This window comes from Talpa occidentalis, unplaced genomic scaffold (genome assembly GCF_014898055.3).
Source record: "Talpa occidentalis isolate TD23 unplaced genomic scaffold, MPIMG_talOcc4v2.1 talOcc4.5, whole genome shotgun sequence".
NCBI classification, from domain to species: Eukaryota; Metazoa; Chordata; class Mammalia; order Eulipotyphla; family Talpidae; genus Talpa; species Talpa occidentalis.
Window position 1 is genome coordinate 133,230,962 of NW_023604861.1, and position 16,180 is coordinate 133,247,141.

Consider the following 16,180-nt stretch of genomic DNA (forward strand, 5'->3'; position numbering starts at 1 on the left):
TGACCACCCCTCTCACTTCACAAGGTGCCACTCTAGGATGATTCTAGAAGGCTGCTGGGCCGCAGCCTGAGAGCCTGCTCACCTCTTCGGGGCCCAGGCCGGCCTCCGCTCCGTTCCTCGCACAGGAAAAGGAGCAGCCACTGTGTCCCTGGCTCCCCTTGCTGCAGCAGAGCTCACAGAGGCCCCTTCAAGGACTTCGCAGAGTCTGGTCTTCCAGGCCCGACCACAGATGGGTGGGGAGGGCCCGCCGAGGTGGACCAGGGCCTGCGCCTCTGCATGCGTGTGATGTTGAGTGACCCCAGAGAACCACATCAAGGCTCCTCAGCTTGGAATTCAAGCTTTGGGGAGCAGCTTCACTCTAAAAGTCCAGATGATCTTCACAAGGCATTTTTACAGCTTTAAATTCCGGGCTCCCAGGGGGCTATGGCAGCCACCCCTAGAGTCTCCCTCACTCTGGCTGCAGTCTGTTCCCCTGCCTGCAGACTCTTGCTCTACCTTCAAGGCCTCTGAGGATGCATCCTCCGCGGTTGCGGTAACTGGATTGGGTGCCCTCTGCCGCGCTCTGCGCCCCGTGGATGATGGGACCCCAGAGTCACCTCCATCCCTGCCCTTCCCTAGGCTTGCTGGGCTAGAGACCGGGACCCAGCGCAGGACACGTGGGACTGAGGCCTGGTACCATTTGCCATGGATTCACTGGTGCTGGCTGAGCACAGCCCTGTCCTCACCCTGGATGACCTTCTGGTCCCCTGGGGGTGTGGGTCTCTCCAGGTGACCTGGGACATGGAGGGAGGGAGGCAGCAGCTGGGTGGAGTCGCCCTGCCCCTGGGCATAGCAGGGCCAGGCAGAGGCGGGCTGGCCTCCCCTTGATGAGGTCTGTCCCTCCACTGTGCCTCAGCGCCCGAGGCGCCCAGACGTGCTGTTCTGCTGCAGACGCCTCCGGGTCCAGAGCGGCTGAGAGCAGGACAGCTGCTGGGTAATTACGGCCGCGGCCTGGAGCGGCTCCTGGGCTGAGCGGGATCTGGCCTGGCCTGCTCCTCACCCGGCTGGCTGGCTGCCACCGCACCATTTTCTCTCCCACTTGCTTAGCTTGGGTGAAAAACAACAGCAAATGTTTTCTTGCCGAAAGGGCTTGTCTCTGCACCCATCTCCCACCCTGCACAGCCTCCGGTTTTATAAACGAGAATGCTTGTCCGGGGCAGCCTGCGGGGCTGATCTGGCTGCTCCCTGGCACCCCACCACCTGCCTGGTAAAAGCCTGGTTCCTTCAAAGTGGGGCTTAACACTGCCTCCTCTCTTGAACACCCCCAGCAGGATCAGAGGCCCCGATTTGGGGTCTGTGAGCCGCAGGCCTTTGTACCAAGCTCTTGGGCCAGCCCTGCAGCTGTTGCGGCCTGTCTGTGCCCTGAGTGGACGGAGCATCGTTCTGCATCTTTGCATCCCCAGTGTCAAGCATACACCCTCCGCAGGAAAGGCTCCCACTAGGAGCCCATGGGGAGGCCCTGTGTCCCCTCGGGCTCTGGAAGCTGACCTGATCCAGAGATGAGCCTGCTGCCTCGCTGGGGAGTGGAGGAAGCGGCTGGCCAGGGAGATGTGCTGCTGGGTTGCGTCACATTGACGATTCCAGCCTCAGCTTGGGAGCTCCAGAGCGGCCTGTTGGGCCTTGGTCCCAACCTCTTCTTGACCAATCAGAGGTGAAGCCCGTTTAGGGAAGAGAATTCACCTCTGGCAGTTGCTATGTGTGCGATGTCCACAGTACTCCAGGTGGCCTGGACAGGGCTTGGGGGCACCCCCCAGCCCACAGCATCCACTCAAGACCCCCGGATCATTATCCAGCCCACATTCCTCATCAGTGTGGGCTGCAGATGCCCATGCCCCACACACACCTGCCAGGGCCCGGGAATCATCACCATAACTGGGGTGAATTTATGTTTGCTAAGGTTTAAAGTGACTCCTCTAGGTCTATTCCCACAGCCCCCTCCCAGTTAAAGGCTAGTAACAGGAGAAACTGAGGCTGCAAAGGGAGAAGTGGCTTTTCTGAGACTGCACAGTGAAATGGTAGAAGGACCCAGAAGAACCCCCAGGTGCCCAGGAATGCAGCAAGGGCACAGGAATGAGAAGGGCATCTGGGGGTACTTGGGCAGCCTTGCCCCAGCATCATTCATGGCAGAAATTTCCTGAGAACCTGCTCCCAGGCCCCCAACCAATGCAGCGGTACTTGTGATAACTCTGCTCAGAGGCGTCCTGCCCCACCCTGCCCTTCAGACCCCAAAGAACCATCCATCAGGAGGATGGGACATAGTTGGTGCAGGTGTGTACCCTGTGGAACCGTGAGATCTACCAAGGAGCCCCTGAATTGATGTTTTAAGCTTGGAGGGGGGGCAGATCTTCTCATCATCAGGAGTGAGGGGCAGGGAGGAGGGGATTTGGTCTAAAGAGTAGCAGGGGTGCAGTCTACCCATCTGACAGCAGTCCCAGCCTCAGCGCCTTGCAGGCGTCAGCTCATCTAATCCTCCCAGTGATCCAGGGAGGCGAGTGCTAGCGTCACCAGCCTTTCACAGGTGAGAAAGCGCAGGTGCAGAGAGGCTGTTCCTCGGATGGCAGGTAGCACGGCCCTGAATTGCTGCAAGGGTGAGAGATTTTACACGTTTTTTTTCAGCTGGCTTTATTATTTCCATTTTACAGGGGAGGAGACTGAGGCTCAGAAATAATTAGCAATGTATTGAGATAATTAAAAACAGAGACAGATATGGGCACAGGTGTTTAGCATAAAGTGATGCCTTTGCATACCACAGGGGCCAGGACACCACACTTGCAAGCCAAGAGCTAGAAGGCGCATCTTTTATAATCCTCAAGCAGGTGGAATGAAGTCTGGGCATCGTGCAAGGAGGGCCGAGACCTGGGGGACACGCGTGAGTCCTGGGCAAGGTGTGGGTGCCCCTCGAGCAGCAGAGCCCCTGAGAGGGTTGGAGGGAGGACTCTGCACTTTCGGAGCTGAGGGAGGAGGAGCAGCAGAGGCTGGGGTGGACAGGGGCCGACTTCCCTGCAGCCACAGCCCATGGGGAGCAGCTCAGAGCAGCACGTGACCCTTCCCGGGAAAATGGAGGCTGCTTCCTGCAGATTTAATTCGATGTCAGCTGCAAAGCTCTATTAACTAAATTGGCCATCAACCCGAGTGTCTGTTCCACATAATGGGATTTTGTACAAAACGAGTTTTTCACTGCGTTAAAAAGTGTCATGTTTGAATCAAAACTTATTCCAACGTTCGGGCTAATGAAAGCCTCGAGTGAGACTTGATCAATGGGTACCCGGGCGTTTCCATGGAAACAGGAGGAGGGAGGCAGGTCTGCTCTGAAGCCAAGCGCTCCGAGGTGACGCTCTGGGGTGCTCACCGGTGGAGCTGCCATCCTCTCCTCGAGCTGAGCCCTGGACAGTGCGGTGGAGGGAGGACGGAGCAGGGTTCCTCCGCCCGCCTGGGAGTTCAGCCCTCGAGGTTTGCATTCAGGGCACTTGCTGGGGAAGCTAAACCTGTATTGAAGGGCTTATTGCTGCATTTTTGCTGGGTCTTCCCTGCCTCAGCTCCATGGCGCTCCAAACCAAGCACTAGCTGTGCACTTGCGGCTCCCGAGGCTGCAGCCTGGCCCTCCCGAGACCCCGGGGGCCAGGAACCGAGCTGGGGGCGAGTGCTAAGATGGGTGCTCACAGGGCACCTCCAGAAACCACTTTCTCTTGCTGTCTTTAAAACAGTGATTAAAACTGCAGCGTCCAGGGCGGGGAGACCTGAGTCCAGCCCCTTGGCCTCCCCTGATGGGGACAGCGACTGAGTCCTCCGAGGGTATTTCCCCATCCTTGGGTCCAGGAGGGGGCTCTCAAGTGCCCCTAGGAAGCTGAGGCAGGAGCAGGCATCTGACAAACCAGACACACAGACAGCCTAGGAGTTGGGGTGGCCACACTGGGACTGGCAGAGAGGAGGGGCCAGGTGGCCAGGGCTCCTGCTGGACCCTCAGGCCCTGAGCGCCCCCTCTTGCCTTCCCAAAGCCCGGCCCTCCCCAGCCACATGCCTCTTCCTTGGACTCGATACAGCCGCCCTGACAGGACCACTGTTCTCTCATCACTCCTGGGGTCGCGCGAGGGAGGCTGAGGAGTCCCCAGGGTTCTATCGCTGGGACTGGATGTCGCGGGGGCCCTAGCACAGCTGCTGTGTGGCATGTGAGACATAACCCAGGGTGCCCACCACTCCCTATGCCCATGTCCAAACAGCTGTCGGCCTTGCATTTCTCCCTGAGTCCAGGCTTGGGCCCCTGGACCCCACAGGCAGCCCTTCCGAGCTGGCCCGTGCAGGCTGCTGCAGGTCTGGCCGCCGGCCACACGTCCACCCAATTTCCCCACACAGCCATATGGCGGAGGGCTCTGCTTTGCTAGGGACGGCAGGATCCAGTGAATGGCCCATTCTGTGCCAGGGACCAGGGCCTGATTCAATTTAGACCTGCCTGTCCCGGGCCTGCCTGGGGGAATAAAGCCGGCTGTCTCTCAGAGACACGGCCAGAGACCCGGTAATCAGGTTTGCTGGGGCCGGCCTCAGCCACAGCCCCGGTCCGCGCCCCATTATCGCCTGCCTCTGAGGGGTCAGTGTGGTGGCACCCCTGCCCTGTGGCTTCGCAGGCTCTTCTTTCCCTCCTAATCGAATCAGTCTCCAGCCTGGCATTCCCGGGGCCTGAAGTCATCTCCGTCGTGTGGGGGGAACCAGACATAAGGCACCAAGAGCTGGAGGCAGAGCAGAGACCATGAAGCCACTGGTAGCTCGTCTTGCCTGGACACAGAGGCAGAGCCTGAGAGGGCCGGGCTGCTCCCACAGTGATCCAGGGGTGCATCCTTGCAAATGGAGGAGTTTGTGTGGTAGAAAGAGGCAGGAATTTTATTTTTTAAAGATTTATTTATTTATGCATACAAGAGCTGGGGTACAGGCCAGAGGTGCAGGGGGTGAGAGGATTCACCAGAGACAGAGTGGGGAGCAGAACAGGCAGACTGATGAAATACACTGCTGAGGGGAGCAGTGGGCGAGGCAGGAGAGGTCTGCTGCGCCATGTGGGTTTCTCTCTGGCCAGCTGGGCATCGAAATCGTGCTGCAGAGGCTGCAGATTGCTTCATAGTGCAGTGCTTAACCTCTTGTACCACTAGGGAGGTCCAAGAGGCAGGAATTTTAAAGTCACACAACTCCATAGTAATGGTACACAACTCACAACTGCACTTTGCACTCCAGGAGCAAGATGACAGCAGGCCCCTGGCAGTGCTGTTGAGGGCAAGAAAGGCTATAAGGCCTGGGACTTGACAACCTGATAACGGCCATGCCCTCCAACTGGTACCCGCTGTCCACCCCATGAAGGAATTCTCCCCGACCATCGTTTTGGACGATTCCAGCTACTACAGCAAAATATCACAGCACGCTCACAACGGAAATTTGCTTTTCTTATAGTTCTGGAAACAAAGTCCCATATCTGGAGCCAGCCTGCTCAGTGAGTGCTCCGTGAAGGCTGCTGGTGTCCCCGCACAGTAGAAGGGGCTTGGGGACTTTCCCCACACTGTTTTAGAAGAGCTACAATCCCTCTCCCGAGTGTTCTATCCCAGTGACCTGATCACCTTCCAGAGGCCCAAACACCAGCACCTTGACAGGAGGGTTTCAACATATGAATTTGGGGGGACACATATTCAGCCCCAATAAATATCATTCCAAGTCATTTAGGAGCAAATTCCCCTTCCTAACCCATTAGTGCTTAATAGAGACACAACTCATCTAAATGACTCAAAACCTGAAAAACACAATAGCCAGGGGGTCCTTGTAATGGGATTTTCTGGTGTGAGCACAGAAACAAGGAGCAGAGTTTGGGTCCCAGCTCACCTGTTTCAGGGCAGCGAGACCAGGTGGTAGTGACAACAGATGGCTGGGAGATGGGAGCTGTCACCCCGAATGGCTCAGTACTGCCATTCTCAACATCCATTTGGATTGGGGGGATCTCTGTGTAGCAGGATGCTGCTGGTACCCCTGGGGCTTGACCTTGGCTAGAGCCAGACTTGGTTCATGTACCAAATCCTCCAGCCCATCCCTCCCCAACCATTATCAGTGCAGGACACTCCAGCCACACACAGATGTACTTCTTCCTGGCACACACACCCCAGCTCTCCTGGCTCCGCCATATCCATCCTCACACCTGCCCCAGACGATCTCCAAACCCTGCCCAGTGAAATCCACATATCCTTTCAGACCCAGCTGAATCCTCCTTCTTCCAGCAAGCCTCTCAGGATCTCTTAGATGAATTCCTAGTGGAATTCCCACTCTGTCCCACTCAAGACTGCACAGGAATCTACCCTGGGTCAGGGTGTGTGTGTGTATGTGTGTGTGTGTTAGAATACGTATAATAAAATTTATCCTCTTAACCATCTTTAAGTGTAAATTCAGTAACATTAAGAACATTCACATGTGTGCAACATCACCATGAACCATCTTCAGAAATATTTCAGCATTCCAAGCTGGAAATCTATCACATCCCCCCTCCTCGCCTCCAACCGCTGGTACCTTCGATTCTACTTCCAATCTCCACGTATTTGCCTATTCTAGGTACCGTGTATGGGAAGAATAACAGTCTTTGTCCTTCTGTGTCTTATTTCCCTTAGCTAATGTCTCCAAGGTTCATCAACATGGCTGCTGATATTAAAATGTTGTCCCTTTTCATGGCTTAGTAATACTCCAGGGCATGTGTCTGCCACATTGTGGTTATCCATTCACCTGTTGATGGCTTCTTGGGTGTCCAGTATCTGAGTCCTTGTCTTCAGTTCTTTGGGAGCTATGTGGACTTGGGTTTGCTAGACCATGTGACAATTATGACTTTTGAGGGGCTGTGCGTGCTTCCAATGCCTACTTGGGCACAAACCCAGACTGACCGTGCCCCTGCTGCCTCCACCTCCACATGGCAAACCTGAAAGGGGTCTTTGGGGCCAGATTATCCCAGGTTCAAATCCCAGCTCTACTTCTCAATAGCTGAGCCTCCATTTTCTCATTGACGAAACACAGATTTTAATATCATGACATTCACAGGGTTGCTATAACATGGAAGGGCTAATAATAAACACATGGCTTTATGGGTGTCAGGTAAAGACTCATCCCATGTCCCTCACCCATGTGTTTCCTCATCTGTAGAAAGGCATCCTATTTACAAAGCCCCTCGCCAACCCCACCTGGGCTCAGGACAACTGGGTGAAACCGTTCTGCGGCAAGTTTCTTTAGAAAACATGCCCCCCTTTTTAAAAGAAGCCCATCATTCCTCCACATGCTTCCCCATCTGTTCCCCAAATGTGATAATTAGGAAACGTTGCTGTCTCTTCCCTCGTGAGAAACCGCCCTCCCGTGCCAGCGCCGAGCGGCAGCAGACGGACGAACAGGTCTTCGTGCTATGGAAGCCCCATCCCAGGCCCCAAGACTCTTATGTGCTTCAAAAGCCAGGCCACTCTTCCAAGGAAACAACCCGAGGTGCAGGGCGAGAGGCTGAATCTCAAGAGACCCCCAAGCACATTTTCCCATGACTCTTACTGGGTCTAGAGCAAGGAGCCTCCCAGACAACTTACCCTGTGCACCCCCACTATTGGCACCCACGGTAATACCCCACATCCTCTAAGATGCCATACCTTGTGCCAAGCAGTTCTCTGCGAGTGGGTGTTCTTGTCCTCACCCAGCTGCCTCACAAAGCCCATGGGCCCTTCCAATCAATGTGCTGTCTTGCCTCCAATCGACAAGGGGAGGTATTGCTTTTCCCAAAGTCTTAAGACTGAAGGAAGGGGATGAGCATTTCTTCGGTCAATGAGCACTTCCTTGGCCTGTCCCCTCCCCCCTGGCAGCAGCATGAGAGGGAAGGCTAGCACTGAAAGACACTATCTTCTAGGAAGCAGTGATTGTGGCCTTAAGAGCTCAAGATGTGTCATCTTATATTTATGTTATAAAATTCCAAATAATAAATTTGACAGGAGCACAAGAGGCATTGTCCCTTGCATTACCCTGCATGCTCTGGGTGAGTCTTGCATGGGTGGCTGTCATGGAACATCAATAAATGGTGTTGAGGAACCACAGAAGCAAGAAGTTCTACATTGTTTCAATGTAAGCAGATTCTGAAGCATCACAGCATCATGAATAACAAGGGCAAGGCAACCTTTCCTCAAGCTGGAGATGGGAAATTAGCCAAGAACCAAGCATTTGACAATAAATATCTTGATGAAACATTTCCTGGACCTGAACAGCAAGTGATGTTACCTGGGCATGATGAGGGACTTTCACAAACACTAATCAGGCAATAAACAAATATGTCGATTCTCCTTCACCGTCATTCCAAGCCTTCACCATGGAACCACTAGGCAGGAGAGCCTCCTTACTTATACATTCCTTATTTACTGCCGCACTAGAAATTTTTCACGACCTCAAAGTCAAATACATCGTGTCTTCGCAGTCATCCTCATGCATGTGCAAAAGAGTAGAACAGCCGAGTCCCCAAGTGCACATTCTCAGCAGAGAGCAAGCAAGACATTATTCTGCCTTCTAGTGTCAGCTCCTGTACTGTAAAGAAGTGCCCTCCTCATGGATGCTTAAGGTGACATTTTGCAATTTTATGCTTTTGGCTGGCAATTTATTGCCTAAAATGCCCTCTAAATGTAGTGCTGCAGTGCAAACTGCTAAGTGCAAGAAGGTTGGGATGTGCCTTATGGAGAAAATACCTGTGTCAGGGAAGATTCATTCAGGCATGGATTACAGTGCTGTTGGCTGTGAGTTTAATGTCAATGAACAACACTCTATTCTTAATAAGGTATCTTTAAACAAAAACACATAAAATCAAGGTTATTTGTTAATCAGTTGACAAAAACAAGAGCAGAGGTCTATAGCAAACTAATCCTATATTTCCCCATGAGCAAAGGCTCAGTATTTACCAACTCAGTATTTGCTGTTACTTGATAAAACACGCTTACCATGGATAGTTACTATAACCTGCACCTCACATGTCCCATAAATGTCGTCATTCATTTTTCATTTAAATTGTGTATAGAGAGAGGGTTTCAGCAAAATAAAATTTGTCCATGGTCCTGTATGGAACCCTTTTACACTGCTGGTGGGAGTGTAAACTGGGGAAATGGATCTACCATGTGACTCAGTGATTCCACCCCTAAGAATCCACTCCTAAGACACAAAACACTAATCCTAATGGAAACCTGCACTCCTATGTTAATTGCAGCACTATTTATAATAGTCAAGACGTGGCAATAACCTAAATGCCCCAAAACAAATGTGGTCAAGATGTGGTATAGATACACGATGGAAAACTACTCATTGATCAAAAAAGATAAACTCATGCCATTTGTGGCAAGATGGATGCTGGAAGGAATTATGTTAAGCAAAATAAGTCAGAAGGAAAATGATAAAATATTGGATGTTTCACTTACATGCAGAACTCAGAGAAACCAAACACAGGGTCGGGAAAGAGACGAAACTTGCAGGCTGACCATGGATCTGAGACATCCAGGAGGAAAAGGTGAGGGGTCAAATCAGGGAGGGAGGAGCACAAGGGACTATGGTGATGGATCATGCGGGCTGTGGTGGTGGGAGAACTACAAAAACTACATGGGAGGGGAGAAATCAAATACTGTCCAAAATTAGATATGAGATAAGAAAATAAATATAAAAAATAAAAAAATAAAAAGTCCCTTAGCATTGACATTGTGTGTTTGAGAGGCTTGCTCTTCCAGGGTTCAACAAGCAGGAGCACACTGGCCAGGAGAAAGGAGGAGACACAGTTTCAACCTTTTTATAGTGTGGTTACACAATTAACACAGGATCTGGATCATCAGGTTTTTTATTTTTTTAAAGATTTATTTATTTATACAAGCACTGGGTACAGTCAGACATGCAGGAGGGTGAGAGAATTCACCAGAGACAGCGGGGAACAGAACAGGCAGACTGACGAAATACACTGCTGAGGGGAGCAGCGGGCGCAGCAGGAGAGGTCTGCACACCTGGATCATCAGTTTTTTAAGTTAAAATTCCCAACCACAGATCTTGACTAGCTTTTAGATTGTTGAAGAAAATCCAAACGTATGCATTTATCAGACACTTCCACAGACCTCAAAGCAATTTATTGAAGTTTTTAGAAAGGAAGCGATTTTAAAAAGAAAAGTTAAGCATTACAAACAGACAATAATTTCCGGTAACTCAAAAAGGGACAGGGAAAAAGACTAATTATAATAAAACAAAAATCAAAATCAACAAGCAACTGTAAACCAGAGACACACGGGGTGGGGGGTGGAGGAGGGATTAGGGTCAAAATAAGGGGTGGGGATTGTATGGGGAATATAACTGTAGGGTAAAGAAAATGTCAGGCTTTTCTGCCCTCCCGCCATCAGGATAGATGATGGATCCTTGCGGTCCTGAATGCATGCCTGATGGCGGGCTCCTGGAGTGGGGTGTGGGCAGATGTAGATGGGATTCACCTGGGCTGAGACTGTGCTTTTAAGGGCGGCGTCACGGGGACACCAACAGAAGCCAAGAAAGAAGCCGAGGAGAAGCCGAAAGAAGCTGAAAGAGAAACCAAAAAGCAGATAACGAACAGAAGCCGAGAGAGAAGCAGAGGACGCCGGAGAGCCCAGATAGAGTGAAGACTTACTGGGGGCTGGGAGGTCTGCCAGCCTCCTGGACCCCCAGCACCCCTGCCTGCTGTGTACCTGGTAATCCCAATAAAAGACCTGCAAAAAGCCACTGAGGACTCTGACTCCTCCTTTACCCGGTCTGCATGGGATCAGAAAACCTGCGCTGTGTCCTGTCCTGTTCTTATAATAACCAAGATGAAAATGCATACATTGTGCAAAAATGAAAAATGATGTAAAAAATACATAAAATAAAATTAAAAAGTGCTTAAAAATGGAATTCTGGTTTAAAAAACAATGGAAGAAATATTTCAATGTGAAACTAACAAATATCTATTAAAAAAAACAGAAGATGAAACCAATTCTGAGTGTTCTGATGAATTTCATGGAAGTGGCAATTGGATGGAGTCTGCATTTTTAAATCCTTTATGAAATGGGGGGACATGAATACTTAGGGAAAACTATGAATATGACCGACACGAGAATTAAATGGCATAACCAAGGCGGGGAGAAAACTCTCCAGTGTTTCCTTCACCAGGATGCCCCGAGTCGGGGTGACTGCTTTTTTTATCTGCCCTGGCCCCGTACTTGCCTATTCTTGGAGAAGTCAAATTCACCATTAATAACCTACAATGGACCAATTAGGTTCAGCAGCAAAGCTGGAATTAGTTGAAATTTTAAATGTTCCCGTTTAGCTTAGGGAACAAATTAGACCAGAAAGTCCCATTTTACATAATCAGGCAAATTTACCATCATTAGTGGCAATTAAGATAAACTGTTAATGACTCTGTTTACCTTGGTGGGAAACAGGCGGGTGAATGTGCCGGACACGGGGCTTTGCCGGGGCTGAGATCACGGGGCCTGGAGGGTGTTCTTGCTTCTCTCCTCATGGGCCATCAGAAGACACACGGATCCTGAGGGGGAAACACTTCACAGGTGAGAAATCCAAGGCTGAAAGTGTGGAAGGCCCAGGACCCAGCCCGCTCACCTGCCCAGGGCCTGCTCTGGGGCGATCCCTGCCGCCCGCAGCTGCACCCCGAGCTCTTGCTGGCGGAAGGGGCAGAGGAGCAGAAGGGGATGGGACGTGGTTCATTCCACTTTCATGTTACAAAACGAACTTAACCCTAACAACGCCCACCTTCCTGGAGAGACCCGATTAGCCCCATTTTACAGGTGAGAAAACTGAGGCCGGGAAGCAGGGGAATCGCGCAAGGTCATGCATCTTACTCACTCTGCAGGTCAGTTCAACCCCTCCCCTTCAGACACCGACACAACCAGCCTCATCCTCAGCCTCCGAGGAGATGGGGAGTGGGAAGAGGCATCAAAGAGGGCCTGATGGGGCCTGCCTGCCTCTCCTTGGGCTGCCTGCCGTTGTAGGACAAGTCCCGCCAAAGTGGCTTTCTCCTGTGGCTTCCAGGCTGGGAACAGGGCAGCACCGCGGCATTCCTGAGCTCAGGAACGGGAGGCAGCAGGGAGATAATTAAGGGGTAGGGAGCAGGAGGGAATTGAAGCAATTACCCAGCTAATTGAGGCCCAGTGGCCACTTTCCCTGAACATCTGGGTGCCAGGCTCAGGAGGGTGACTGCCCAAACCATCCAGGTAATGGCAGCTGAGCAGTCCCCCAAAGTTGGAGGGGAGGTGTCTCTGGGAACCCAAATTTCTTGCTTCGGGGTGATGTCTCCAGTCTCGCCTTTTCTGGGTGAAGTCGGGTTGCTCGTGAGGTTATTGCCCGCAAGGATTTTCCGATCTAGAGATTGCTTTCTTGTACATGACATTAAAGAATTTTTTCATCCCCTCTGTCACACTGCTGCATCATCAAGGTGGTCCCGTTTGCTCGTGGAGAAACTGAGACCCAGACAGACGGGGGCGAGCGGGAGGGTGGGGTGAGAGGTTGCTCAGGGGCACGTCCCCCAGCAGAAATGAACGGCGATAGCTCGGGCCTCTCCCTTCCGAGCCCCACTTGCCCTGCACCTCCCGCTCCCGCCTGCTAAGAGTCCAGACACGTGTCTTCCATGCGCGCCTGCCCACCTCCAGCCCCCACCCAGGGCGACAAACCTCTTTGCCATCCCCGGAACGAATGTGGAGGTCACCGCTCAGGAGCTGGGATTCTCCTCGCTGCCGCGAGCCCAGCTCTGTGTTTGTTGTGTACACAAAGGCAGCCTAAGTTAGCACATGTGTTCCAGCGGCTTCCACCCCCAGCCCCTCTTCGGGGACCCACGGGGAATTCTGCTAAGATAATTATCTCCAACTGGGGTTTTGTTCAGCGCTCTGGTAAGACAAGCTCCCCGTTTAGAATAATAAGGCCCGGCTATTGAAGGCTAGCTGGGAAATATTTTTCAAACAAGCAGCTCGTGTATGTGTTTCACATATGCGGCTCATTAAGGTTTATAAGCGCTTTTGGTCTTCGTAATAAAGCTTGTTTTTCAAAAGGTTAGAGTCAGTACGCCCCGGTTACTGCCCGTGCCCTGCTTCCCTCATCACACGGGCCCAGAATCCTGGGACGTGTGGAATCCAAGCAGTGACAGCCTCCGGCCCGCTGCGGGAAGGATGCACAGCCCGCCAGGGGCAGGAGCTGGCGGGAAGCTGCTGCCCGGCCCACATGTGCCCAGAGCACTGCGGTTTAGCAGACAGGCCACATCTTGATCTCAGTGGCACGCAGCCTGGCAGCACATCCGACCACCTGCACACTTTTGGGTCCAAGACACCCGAATTCTGATTAAGTTGACTGGAGGGATTCCTTGGCACTGGGTCCTTGGGTGAGTGTCACATGCAGCCAGAGTCGAGACCACCGGAGCCTCCTGGGCTCCTGTGGCTGCACTGGAAGTTGCCAGGAATCATCCTCTCTCTCCTTCTAGAGCTGAGCAAGGTCCAGGAAACAGATGCAGCAGGCCTGTAAGTCGCAGAGTCAGGTGGAGAACCTGGCTCTGAGGTGTCTTCTTCCTAGCCCGCCTCCTCACAGCCCCTGGCACTGAGAGCCAGCATCTGCTGCGCCAAGCTTTACCTGGTTTCCACCCATCCTGACAGAGCAAGGAAGGTGGTATGAGGATAACAGTCTTGCAGATGTGGAAACTGAGGCTCGGACAGGTTGAATGAGCTGCCGCAGGTCACAACAGATAGGGAAGAGCTGACTCCAACGTCCCGGGGTGGGACAGGGGCCTGGACTGTTGGAATTTGGCCCTTAGGCAACCAGCCTCGGGGCTGTGCGACCTCTCATTCCTGTGTCCAACGAGTCTGTGAGGTCCTTCAAGGACTTTATGCAGAAAGATGAAGCCAATGTCCATTTACTGTGCATCTATTACGTGCCAGACTTCGCTGGCAGCTCTACCTGCACTGAAGAATGTGGTCTGTGAGGCAGAAATTGCTCTCCCCATGTTGAGGGAGAGGAAGCTGAGACCCCTGGTTATCAAGTGACTTGCTCCAGCTCACAGAGCCCTCAGGGTCCGATCAGGAGGCCCCCATGTGGGGTTCCCCACCCCCAACGCCCATTCTCCCCACCCCACCTTCCACCTTCCACAGAACGTGGGTGTGACCTGGCCAGACTTAGAGAAGAATTCCTGGCAAATTTGAACAAAGATAATTTTTTAGTGTGGGGGGATGGGAATGGCTTTATTGTGGCCTGAGCTGATTTCAGCATTTGAAGTGCCTGTTAATTTGGTACCAGGGCACTTTGATCAATTAGGTTTCAGTTTGCTATTTATGAACCCACTAAGAGGGTGCTTTTGCTTTTGTTATTAATTAGGGACACCGTTCTTTTAAGATATTCTTTGATCCAGACAATCTTTGCCTTGGGTTTCTTTTAAACACAGCCATGGAGGCAGGTGAGCATAAGACCAGAACGCAGTGAGAGCCCCGGCGAGAAGCCAGGACAGCTGGGTTTGGCCCCAACACCGTCCTGACCCACAACATGACTTCAAATGAGTCACTCGACTTTGGGTTCTTCCCCAAAGGGCAGATGATAACCTCCATCCCAGTTCCCTGTGAGGGATGCTATGGGAGTGAAAACGAGAGGATCAAGATAAAACATTGAAACCTACAAAGGACTGTACAAATGGAGGGTTGGTTGCTAAGCAAATTATTGCTATTAAAATATAAAAGCTGTTTACTAAAAGTGGCCTGAAAAAACCACATGATTACTCCTGTTTGGAAAAAAGTTATCGAAAACAGTTGATGAAAGCACACATTTGCTCAGCATCCCGCCAGGCCCAGGGGGCCACCAGCTGTGGACAGAAGAATCACTCGTCCCCCATCCGTCCATTCCTCAGCTGGAGCCTGGCCAGGCCCCGGGCAAGGGAAGGTGCAGGGAGGGAGCAGGGAGGAGCCTGCTCAAGTCAGTGAGGGGGACCCGTTCACACACTGATAGAGTGAGGCTGCATAAGATAAGGACATAAAGAGGGAAGGGATTTCAGGGGATCCCAGAGATGGCAGAAATGAAGGGGGTGGGTGGACCTACTCCTGGGAGGGCCGTGGAGGTCGCCTGGCCATGCACACTTGGCCTGCATGCTTTTGGTCTCAGCTTCATCCTCCACTAGGCACTCCCTCCAGCACACACCCTCCACTAGGTCGCACATCCCCTGATTGCTGACAGGAGAGGCCTCTGCTCTGTAGGACATGAGCATGGCAGGGGAGACTTTAGGTGGTGATAGGGCTTGGCTTGCTGGTCTACCTCGGCTGCCCTGAGCCTGGGCCTTAGGAAGTCCTCTGAGAAAATGCCCATGAGCCTCTTGTGCATACCCCCCCATCACTCATTCATCTGAACATTCATTTCTTCACTACCAGTTCCCACTGACCCACGTACACCCGACCAGTTGACATCCATCAACGCACAGGCCCCCTCAGTATCAATACCTGCAACTCAGCTCATTCAGCCAGTTCATTAAGAGGCCAGTATTGCCCAGAAGCTAGTCTATGTCACAAGGCATCACCAGCAGACTCCTTTAAATTCAGCACCCCATTACAAGGAGGTCCTTTTCTCTGATCACCTAAGAGAGAAAATATAGTTCATACTTCTAGCAGAATTCATGACTAATTAAATGGGCATATGATCACCCAATGCCACCTAATCTTTGCCTGTATAATAGAGAATCCAGGCTCACTTTAGGACTAGTGGATGATGGAGATCATATCCATTCTGCAGACAAGGAAACTGGGGCCTAGCAAGTGGTGCGTGAGCTGCTCTAGGTTAGGCAGCAGGTTGTGGCAGAGCTATGGACGGCTTCCACCTTGCTGCCCAAGGGCAGTCTTCAATCACATATTATGACACATTCTAGATTATGTCCTACCAGCTTGAACAAACGCCCTTTCAGACTCAGATTTTTTATCCATAAGCAAAAAAAGTTTTCTGCTAATCTTCAATTAACCTTGCAGCCATATTATCTAGATCTCTGCAGTAGTGACCAGTACACAATCCTTAAAGTTTCCTGGAAACAGGCTCACTTTTCACCTAGAACAGGATGGACCTGGTAACCATGACAGTGTCCATTTATCCATTATTAGCCCATTTGGACCCTTCAGTG